The sequence below is a fragment of the Rutidosis leptorrhynchoides genome, chromosome 10, assembly GCF_046630445.1.
Source record: "Rutidosis leptorrhynchoides isolate AG116_Rl617_1_P2 chromosome 10, CSIRO_AGI_Rlap_v1, whole genome shotgun sequence".
NCBI classification, from domain to species: Eukaryota; Viridiplantae; Streptophyta; class Magnoliopsida; order Asterales; family Asteraceae; genus Rutidosis; species Rutidosis leptorrhynchoides.
This window is the reverse complement of record NC_092342.1, coordinates 14,989,014-15,001,323: the sequence shown is the minus strand read 5'-3', so window position 1 is coordinate 15,001,323 and position 12,310 is coordinate 14,989,014.

Here is a 12,310-nt window from a genome sequence, read left to right as displayed (position 1 = left end):
TCTTTAATATTTAGTCCAACATCATGATTACTTTGGCTCAAATAAGCATAATAATAACTTAAGTACGAGACATTAATTTAAAAAGGAGAACATAACTTACATTGAGTATTTATCGCGTAGTGTTACACGGACAGAATTTCGACTTCAAAAACCCGTAAAAATAACTTTTACATAACCCGAACTAATCTAATATAAAACTACCCTATACTATATATATTATATATATTTATTTATTTATTTATTACAGAGTATTATTATTATTATTTATTATATATAAACTCGGCAGAATGCATGGCCTTTTATAGGCGTTTTGATTTCTGACAGCTCCGCGAGTCGTGGAGTTTTTGGCCTTCAAACTCCGCGAGTCGTGGAGTTTGAAAATCCAGCTCAGGATCCTTTGTCTCATAGCTTGTCGACATGATTATATATATATTTATAATATATAAATAATTTATATAATTATTTATATATTATATTTTATTCTTATGCATAGTTGACTCATAATTTTTGGTCCATTGCGTCGGGCGTTGATAGTTGACTCATGTCCCGGTTCCGGATTTTCGAACGTCCTTGCGTACAATTTAATATCTTGTACTTTGCGTTTTGTAACTTGTACTCTTGTCATTTTTAGACGTTTTTCATCAATAAATTGAACCTTTTGAATTGTATCTTGAACATTTGAGCTTTTTGGACGTTTGTGTCTTCAAATCTTCGTTTTCGCCTTTTGTCTTCGCACCTATTTATTTAAACAATTACAATGAAAATATAATACAATTACATATGAAAACCTATTATTTAGGAGGGATATTGCTATGAAATATATGTTCCTTTTTAGCCTTATCAGTTATAATAATATTAATGATACAAATATTAATAATAAATAATTACAATTATAATAATAATAAAAATGATAATAATAATATCATTAATACTAATACTGACTGTTAATGATAAGGGTAATAATAATATCTGTTAATTATACAAATAACAATTAAGATATAACAAGTTATATATATTTACTTTATATTAACAATAGCTTCTTTATTCTAAGTATTATTTTACATTTTATATTTCAATTAAATAGAGTATACTTTACTAATTCAAAATATTATATATATATATATTCTTATATTTATATCTATACAATATATATACATATTTATTTACAAATAATGTTCGTGAATCATCGGGAACAGTCGAAGGTCAATTGAATATATGAAACAGTTCAAACTTTTGAGATTCTGTTTAACAGATCTTGCTTATCGTATCGAAATCATATAAAGATTAAGTTTAAATTTAGTCGAAAATTCCCGGGTCGTCACAGTACCTACCCGTTAAAGAAATTTCATCCCGAAATTTGAGTGAGGTGGTCATGGCTAACAATAGAAATGTTTTCATGACGAATATAAATTGATAAATAGAGTTTTATCATCATTGAGTAATATGGATAAAACAATTCGATTATTCGAAGAGTACGAGTGAAGCTATCACAAAAGATTGAAATAGAAAAAGTAAAGATTCGTCTTAACATTTTGACAAAGTTAGGGTTGAATTTAGAAAAGATGAGGTGCGTCTTAACTTTTAACGTTGTCTTTGTTGAATTCCGAAATTCAAGGGATTTAAAGAAAATCTTTGAAATCTAAAAGATTTGGTTCTTCGGCGAATAAGAAAATTAAGATCTCTATAATTAAATACGGTGATCTGCCTCGATTACTCTGTCTGATATTTCCATTATAAATTAAGCTCTTCCGTTCCCTTATTCTCACCATTTCTTTACAATCCCCAAATTCAAAAGATTGTGAAAATGCTTAACCCAATTCTGATCCTTGTCCTTATCCTCACTATCGCAACAATCATTCTCCTTTTCAAATTACCATCGGAGGAATCTATTTTCTTCTACTTCGCCCTCGGGGTTATAATGTTTTTAATTCTCCCGTGTCTTTATGTTACGATAAACATTGATATACACGGTTTGTAATTCCTGTGTTGTTGTTATCGGGCTTTATGTCCTCCCTTATATTTCGGAGTCCCTGCTCCCATCTTCTATAATCATTGTCATTCACCGATAATGTTCTCTCTTATTTGCTGCGATTTATACCCCCTTTCTATTTCGGAGCTTCATTCTTTTGTTTTCTTTTCGCAAGTAATGGTCCAGAATTCGTAAGTACGAAGTTAAGATTGACCATAATGTTCTAAGCAGGAAGGAACGTAGTAGCACGATTTGATTTTCAAATTTATCAACATCACAGAAGATAGAACCATCAAGAATACATTTTCTCGATATGTTCAAGAGTTAAGTAGAATGAAAAAAGTTATGTAACATGACGCATGATGATGGTATGATCTATTGTGAACCATCATCACGTTTCATTAGAAACTCAGCATGACTTACTGTAATATAATCACGTTGATCAAGTGTTATTATATTATACTAACTCATGCATCAGTTCCCAACATTACTTCAATAACATTCATATTTTAAGCTCGAAAGTTTACAGAATATAGAAACTAACAGTTTCTATATGATGTAACACTGATAGCACGAAGAGATTAATGATTTTAGATAAGAATAATTATAAAAATATCTTCAGAAATATGGAGGATATTTATAATGAAAGATACGATAATATCTTTGAATATCTAAGATCAGAGAATGATGGAGACTATTGTCTGCAAGGGTTTAGAGTAACGAGCCAGATATTCGCTAAAGACTTCAACAGACATTGAATCATTTAGATTCTTTGAAGTCAAACTTATTCTTTGTGATTTGTCTACGGCTTTCTTCATAGTTTTGCATAATTTGCTTTTCGGTACTAAATTTTCTCTTGAATGTTTCCAATATAATGATACACAGGAAGCACGAAGAGGTATATAATTTCGGACTAGAATATTTTTGAAAATATCCTCAGAAATATCGAAGATATTGATGATGATGATATTTTGGAATTTCTAAATTCGATGGTTGATGGAGAAAGATTTTTCGCAAGATTTTAACATGACTTCGGAGCAAGATAATCTCTAAAAATTTCATCGGATTCAGAATTACCTGGATTCTTTGAATATAGGGTTTGGTCCTTGTATTTGTCCTTGGTCTCCTTCATGGTTAACTCTATCCGTTTTCCAGTTCCAACGTTTCTGAGCTTTTTCAACATATTATTCTTTATCATCAAACTTCCGACGACTAAGGTCGTTTACGGTTGCCTACAGTTTCTGCTGCTTCATTCAGCTTTTTCAACATTCAGAGTATCGATTCGTAAACTGGGTGCCTTTTCAAAATTTCAGAATTGAAGGTCGTAATTCTAGGAGATAATTGTTATATGTATACATATAACTATTGATGGAGAAATGCTACGAGATTCGAAATACTGATTGCTGATTCCCGGTAATTGGTATGGCAATTATTGTTACAGGGTATAGATGAATACAAGATGAGGTTTCAATGAATATAATGATTTTTTGGAAAGTCCAAATTCATTGAAGTTGCTGGTAATTTTACTGCTAATGTGGTGAAATATAAACGGTTCTCCGGTAACGATGATGACAGGCAACTTATATATCGAGGTTATAATAAGGCTAATTCGAATAGAAGTTGAAGTTGATTTGTTGAAGCTATGATAGAATTGGCTAATTTGAAAAAGAGTTGCAATGTTATTTTCGGTAATAACAATGCCAAAGGAGCTAACACAGATACGTGTTAAACTTTTTACTTAGGGTCCGGGAGTTTTCAGGTGCATAACTATATGCATCAATCTTTTCTTCCATAGATGAAGTGCGGTTGGTTCATCCTCTATATTGAGGTGTTTTCAAGAATCATGAAAGGTTTGAATCGCAGATTGTAATTGTCAAGATACAAATGAGGTTTAAGATGAGATCAAGTGGCAAACTTGTAGAGATGTTTAGTTTTATATGTTATAATCAATATTTTAATACATTTTAATTGTCCAATGTCATTAGTCCACAGTTCATAGTTCACAATTTGTAGTACAACAATTCATATATAGTTTAATATATAATATTCGAATTAATTAATATGTATCGTGACCCGTGTACATGTCTCAGACTCGATCACAACTAAAAGTATATATATTATTATAGAATCAACCTCAACCCTGTATAGATAACTCGATCATTACTGCATATAGAGTGTCTATGGTGATTACAAATAATATATATAGATGCGTCGATATGATATGTCAAAACCTTGTATACGTGTCCCGATATTTAAAGTGCGTAAAATAAATAACATAAATTAAATGATGATAAATAAAGTGCGTAAAGTAAATAACAGAATTTAAATGACGATAAATAAAATTACGAGAATTAAAGTTGCGATAAAATAAATTGCGATAATTAAATTGCGATAAATAAAATGTAATCAGTTAGCTAGGAATAGTTAGCGTGTATTCTTAACAAAATTTCTCATAGTTAATTTGTTTGTTTCTAACAAATTTTATTTTGTCAAATATTTTCTTCATTATGCCACTTGTTGGATTCTGATAGGTCAAAATCCAAATATGAAATTGAATGAATATGGTTATTCTGTGGTGAATGGATACGTATATCTGTAGATGTAAACAGTATAGTAAATGATTGTTGAATCAGATTTGAAAGAATGTACAGTGTAACTTATTAATGTGAAATCTAAATATTCCTCGGGTATTACCTACCCGTTAAAATATTTTCACCATTAACAATTTGTATAAAAGAATTATTAATTACATTCTTTATGAAAACATATATACATATATATTTTCTTCCGATGTAATCAGGGATTCAATGAGTTAATACGATATTAAACTCATTTGATTTACGGCTAGAACTAGAGTACATAATCTCTAAAACATTAGAGATTACATAATCACCATGAAAGACGAAGATAGTTTATATAGAACGATTCGTAGAACGATGATCATGCCTGAGGTATAGATTGCGAGGTTGAGATGTGCAATGATGTTGTTGTTGTTGGTACTGGTTAGGCTGCTGGTGCTGCTGATGGTGGTACTGTTGCTGTCGGTGCTACAAGTGTTGTTGGTGCTGAGGTTGGTGATGATGTTGGTGTAGTAAGTATAGCTTGTAGATCACGCACCGTTCTTGTCAGGTTTTCTATCCTACCCTCTATCATATCTATCCATCCACTCATCTGATTCGATAGATCTTGATTATCAATTCGAAGTTCCCTAACTTCTTCTAATATTCCCCTTCGATTGGTATTCGGAAGTAGAGGTTGAATATTTTCTGAGATTGCAGTAACGCGACCTTCGAGGTGGAAAACTGTGATGACCCGAAAATTTTCGACCAAATTTAAACTTTAATCTTTATATTATTCCGACACGATAAGCAAAGTTTGTTAAGTTAAATCTCAAGAATTTTAAACTGTGTTCATACATTCATTATAACCTCGATCAAATTCTGACGATTCACGAACCGTTATATATAAATAGATATGTATATGTATATATATATTATAACTTGAGAATATTAATAAAGTATTAAACGTATAATACTTTACCCGAACGTATTTGTTTCAATATGATTTTTGACGAAATTAAAAAATATATATTAAATGATTGAATTATCAGAAACATTGAATTATGATTACAAGTCTCTATTGAGAGGTCCACTATGATTTGAGAAAATCTATTCCTCTTAACGATATTCAGAATAATTTGTAAAGCTATTTATAAATAAAAACATAAAGTGTCATTTACGAAAGTTAGACAAAAGTTAGTGGAGAATTGGTTTCCATAATATTCTATTAATCTATTTTCAAACGTACAAAGACGTTTTTAATTTAAAAAGAACTTTATTATTAAAACGTATATAACTTTTATAAATATCTAGAATCACTTTTGACAACTCATTACTTAACCAGTATGATAAAGATAACGATATTTATATTTTATTTTATTAAATATATATAACGATTTAAATTAATATTATATATATTTATACGCGTATTATACATACATAGTTTTTATACTTTTACTATACTTTAACTTTACCTTTACTTTACTTTTACTTTACTTTAACTTTAATAATTTATACTTTAATAATTCACTTTAATAATTCATACTTTAATAATCCACTTTAATAATTCATACTTTAATAATTCACTTTAATAATTCATACTTTAATAATTCACTTTAATAATTCATACTTTAATAATTCACTTTAATAATTCATACTTTAATAATTCACTTTAATAATTCATACTTTAATAATTTACTTTAATAATTCATACTTTAATAATTCACTTTAATAATTCAAAAATCTATTATAAATAGAATTCAATAGGTTTCATTTTTTCATAGAAACTTGAAAATATATTTCTCTAAACTCTCTCAATCGAATTACATATATATATTTTCTTTGTATTATTTTAAGATATTATTAGTATACATAAAATACAACGACAGAGTTATACTCAGACGATTTCAAAATAAGTTTTCAAACGGGATAGAGCTAAGGAAATTATGGGTTATAGCTATGGAGGTTATGGGTATTAATCGAGGGTATTGCTCGTGAGGTCAACCTAACGTTTATCATTTTCGTTGCGTCTACGTACTTTCCTGCAATATTGAATCACAATATTGATACGATCGTGAATCCGAGACAAACCCTGCACTTGTTCAGTGCCGTCATATACATAATTGCTACGAAATACAGTATTGTGAGTTTCATTTCCTCCCTTTTTAATGCTTTTGCAATATATATTTTTGGGCTGAGAATACATGCGCTGTTTTATAAATGTTTTACGAAGTAGGCACAAGTACTAAAACTAATTCTATGTGGGTTTAAACCAGAAATATACCCTTAGCTTGGTAACATTAAACTACTTGTCTATGTACGGTAGGCGCGAATCCTAAAGATAGATCTATTGGGCCTGACAAACCCCATCCTGACTATGGGATGCTTTAGTACTTCGAGGTTATTTTAAACACACCTGATCTGGTGTACTTCAGAGGGTAAAACATGAACGTTAAGGCTTGTTACCGGGTGCCTACAACTTATAGAATACTTTTAAACACTTGCGAGTGTATGGATATTTATGGAAACTGAAATCTTGTGGTCTATTACTATTACGGAAATGATTGATTATGATAAACTAATGAACTCACCAACCTTTTGGTTGACACTTTAAAGCATGTTTATTCTCAGGTATTAAAGAAATCTTCCGCTGTGCATTAGCTCATTTTAAGGATATTACCTGGAGTCATTCATGACATACTTTGAAAGACGTTGCATTCGAGTCATTGAGTTCATCAAGATTAATATTAAGTCAATTATAGTTGGATGTAATATGAAATGGTATGCATGCCGTCAGTTTTTGATGTAAAGAAAGTTTGTCTTTTGAAAACGAATGCAATGTTTGTAAAACGTATCATATAGAGGTCAAATACCTCGCGATGTAATCAACTATTGTGAATCGTTTATAATGTATATGAACGGGTCATTTCAGTTGGTATCAGAGCGGTGGTCTTAGCGAACCAGGTCTTGCATTAGTGTGTCTAACTGATAGTTTATAAGATACATTAGTGAGTCTGGACTTCGACCGTGTCTGCATGTCAAAAGTTTTGTTTATCATTTTTAGTCGAAAATCATCTACTTACCATCCTTAGAAAATTACATGCTTATCATTCTTAGTCTAGACACGTCTTGCTGCATTGATTGCATGAATAATGTATAGACAAAATTCATATCTTAGCGTATCTGCTAAATCATATCTTATCGTATCTATTACCGTAAACTTTGCCTGACATATTCCGTAAATTCCTCCGTAATCTACGAAACCTTTTGCTCTATATAATTAGAATACCACCCGATAGCCGGAAAATCATTTCATATCGAAAAATCCTTTATCAAATTGTACGAAATGGAATTCGTCATCAGTTCAAGTTCCTCGGATTTCAAAATGGAATCCCACTCAAGTTCCGAAAGCAGTGTGACCGGAATGGATCAACCAATTAGTCATCATCTATTCTGGATGAATTGGGGATGGGTTCGTAGCCTCCTTAATCATTGGAGACAAGAAGAAGGTGATCCTTTCCATCCACCACATTGCCCTCTTGGCGAAGAACCTGAAGCACTTACCGGCGAACCTGTTCGAAACACCATTTTCTCTATCATTTCCAGAGTATCTCGTCATGATTATATACTACACCAAATTCTAGATCTTATTTATCCGCTCGTCCGAACCGACAATCACCCCGGTGTAATAGAAGAAGTCAACGAGCTTCGCGCTCGGGTAGTGGCTTTGGAGAATATGGTGCAAAGGTTACAAACACCAGCAGCAGCACCAGCAACATAACCAGTGCCACCATCAACAACATCAACAGTACCATTACCACCACCAATAACAACCGCATTGCAAACCTCAACTTCACAATCTGTCCCATGAGCATCGACGTCATACGCCCTGTAGATACTAAGGAATACCACAACGATGAAGTATTGATTCATAACTTCATTGGGAAAACATTCTACGACGATTATGTAATTTCTAAAGTTTAGAAATTATCTATCCTAGCCTTAACCATAAATCAAGTGAGTTTAATTTAATATTAACTCATTAAATCTATATTACATCTGAAGAAATATACACATATATTTCCATAAAGACTGTAATAAAATTCTTTTGTACAAAATATTAATTGTGATATTTTTTTTAATGGGTAGGTAATACCCGAGAGATATATAAATTCACAATTAATACATTACATTCTTCGAATCTGATTCAGCAAATCATCAACTATACTCCCTACTTTCACAACAATATCCATTCTTTCATATAAATCAAAACAATCATACTCATTCAAATTCAATTACATATTCTGATTTTGAAATCGCATAATTCAATTCGAAATATAACCAGTATCATCACTCTTAGATTCCTATATCTTTCAAAGCTATACTTTGACTTCAAAACTGTGTTAGAATATCATATGTATTAACGATTACAATATGTGCTCAAACCCTTCGAAATTCCTGAAGACACTTCAACTAAGGAACAATTGAGATGATGATCCAACCACATGTTACCCACAGTTATACACCTGAAAAACTCTCAAAACCCAAGTCATACTTCGACACGTATCCGTGTTAGACTCTTTGGCATTTACTAGCTAAAATAACTTTTCAATTCCGTTTCAAAATAGACAGTTTTGTCACAGCTCCAGCAAACCAACTTCAATTATTCATTCGAATAAGCCTTATTATAATGATTACCCCTTCATCATTATTACCGGGGAACCTTTCATATCTCGCCACATTAGCAGTAAACTTATTAACAACTTCATTGATCTTTGAATTTCCGAAAAATCTTTATATTTATCAAAACCCCATCATTTACTCATCTGCATCTTGTAACGAGAATTGCCATACGAATCATCGGAAATTAGCAATCAGTATTTTGAAGTCTCGCAGCATGTCTACGCCAACAATTATATGTGTCTATCTTCTGGACTTATATACTTTGAATGTGAAGTTTCTGAAAAACACCCTAAACTGCGAACCAGTTCTCAAAATTTTGAAAAATGCTGATGAAGCAGCAAAAACTGTAAATGACCTTAACAGTAAAAAGTTGGATGATAAATGATAGTATATTGGCAAAGCTCAGAAAAAGAGAAGCTTTGGAACTGGAAAACGGATTGAGCAAAGTATGAAGGAGGCTGTGGACAAATCACAAAGGCTGAACCTGCCTTCAAAGAATCCAAATGATTCAGTACTTGCTGAAGTCATTAACGAATACCTTGCTCCTGACTCTAAACCCCTGCGGACAATATCCTTCATCATCCTCTGATATTAGACATTCTAAGATATCATCGTATCTTTCATTATAAATATCCTTCATATTTCTGAAGATATTTCAATAATTATTCTTATCTGAAATCATTTACCTCTTCGTGCTGTCTGTATTACATCATAAAAGAAACTATTTTAGTTTCTAAATTCTGAAACTTTCGAATTTAAAAAAGGAATATTTTTGAAGTAGTGTTGAGAACTGAAGCATGAACTAGTATAATATAATGACACTTGATCAACGTGATTATATTACAGTAATTCATGCTGAGTTTCTAAATGGAACATGATGATTCACAGATCATAACGTCATCATGTGCTATGTTACACGACTCTTGTATTCTATTTGATCTCTAAATATCAAGAAAATATTTCTTGATGATTCGGCCTTTTCCGAGGTATTCTGGTAATTTGACAAGTCAAGATCGTGCCATTACAATTTCCTTCCTAGAACATTAACAATGTTCATTCCGAAATTTATATCTGCGAATTCTGGACCATTACAAGCGGTGCTTAATCGCAAGAAGAAGAAACGAAAGGACAAAGCTCCGAACTAGAAATGGGAGTATAAATCATAGCAAACAGAAGAGAGCATTAACTGTGGATGACAATGATTATATAAGAAGCAAGGACTTTGAAATATAAGGGAAGATATAAAACCCAACAACAACCCAGAAATCACAAACCGTATATATCAATGCATATAGCAATATAAAGACACGGGAGAACTAAAAATACTATAAAACCAAGAGTATAGTAGAAGTAAATAGATTCTTCCAGAGGCAGATGAAAAAGAAGAGCGGCAGATATGAAAGTGAGGAGTATATCAAGAATCAGTACTGGATGAAGCGTATTGACAAATAATTTTAAAGTAAGAATTGAGGGAGAAAGAATAGAAGGTGTGAATTAAAAGGAAATGAAAGAGGTGGATTTATAGTGAAATATCCGACAGAAAAATCGAGATGAATCAACGCATTAAATCGAAGAGGATCATAATTTCCTTAATCATCGAAGAATCAAATCCTATATAGATTACAAAGATTTTCTTTAATCCGGAGATCAACCGTAATGATGTCAAAATATAAGACGAATCCCTATTTTCTCATTTCACTCTTTTACGATAGCTTCACTCATACGTTTCGAGTAATCGAATTATTTTATCCATATTTCTCAATCATGATAAAACCCTATGAATCAACTTATATTCATCATAATAACATTCTTATTGTTAGCCATGACGACCTCGATCAAATTTCGGGACGAAATTTCTTTAACGGGTAGGTACTGTGATGACCCGAAAATTTTCGACCAAATTTAAACTTTAATCTTTATATTATTCCGACACGATAAGCAAAGTTTGTTAAGTTAAATCTCAAGAATTTTAAACTGTGTTCATACATTCATTATAACCTCGATCAAATTCTGACGATTCACGAACCGTTATATATAAATAGATATGTATATGTATATATATATTATAACTTGAGAATATTAATAAAGTATTAAACGTATAATACTTTACCCGAACGTATTTGTTTCAATATGATTTTTGACGAAATTAAAAAATATATATTAAATGATTGAATTATCAGAAACATTGAATTATGATTACAAGTCTCTATTGAGAGGTCCACTTTGATTTGAGAAAATCTATTCCTCTTAACGATATTCAGAATAATTTGTAAAGCTATTTATAAATAAAAACATAAAGTGTCATTTACGAAAGTTAGACAAAAGTTAGTGGAGAATTGGTTTCCATAATATTCTATTAATCTATTTTCAAACGTACAAAGACGTTTTTAATTTAAAAAGAACTTTATTATTAAAACGTATATAACTTTTATAAATATCTAGAATCACTTTTGACAACTCATTACTTAACCAGTATGATAAAGATAACGATATTTATATTTTATTTTATTAAATATATATAACGATTTAAATTAATATTATATATATTTATACGCGTATTATACATACATAGTTTTTATACTTTTACTATACTTTAACTTTACCTTTACTTTACTTTTACTTTACTTTAACTTTAATAATTTATACTTTAATAATTCACTTTAATAATTCATACTTTAATAATCCACTTTAATAATTCATACTTTAATAATTCACTTTAATAATTCATACTTTAATAATTCACTTTAATAATTCATACTTTAATAATTCACTTTAATAATTCATACTTTAATAATTCACTTTAATAATTCATACTTTAATAATTCACTTTAATAATTCAAAAATCTATTATAAATAGAATTCAATAGGTTTCATTTTTTCATAGAAACTTGAAAATATATTTCTCTAAACTCTTTCAATTGAATTACATATATATATTTTCTTTGTATTATTTTAAGATATTATTAGTATACATAAAATACAACGACAGAGTTATACTCAGACGATTTCAAAATAAGTTTTCAAACGGGATAGAGCTAAGGAAATTATGGGTTATAGCTATGGAGGTTATGGGTATTAATCGAGGGTATTGCTCGTGAGG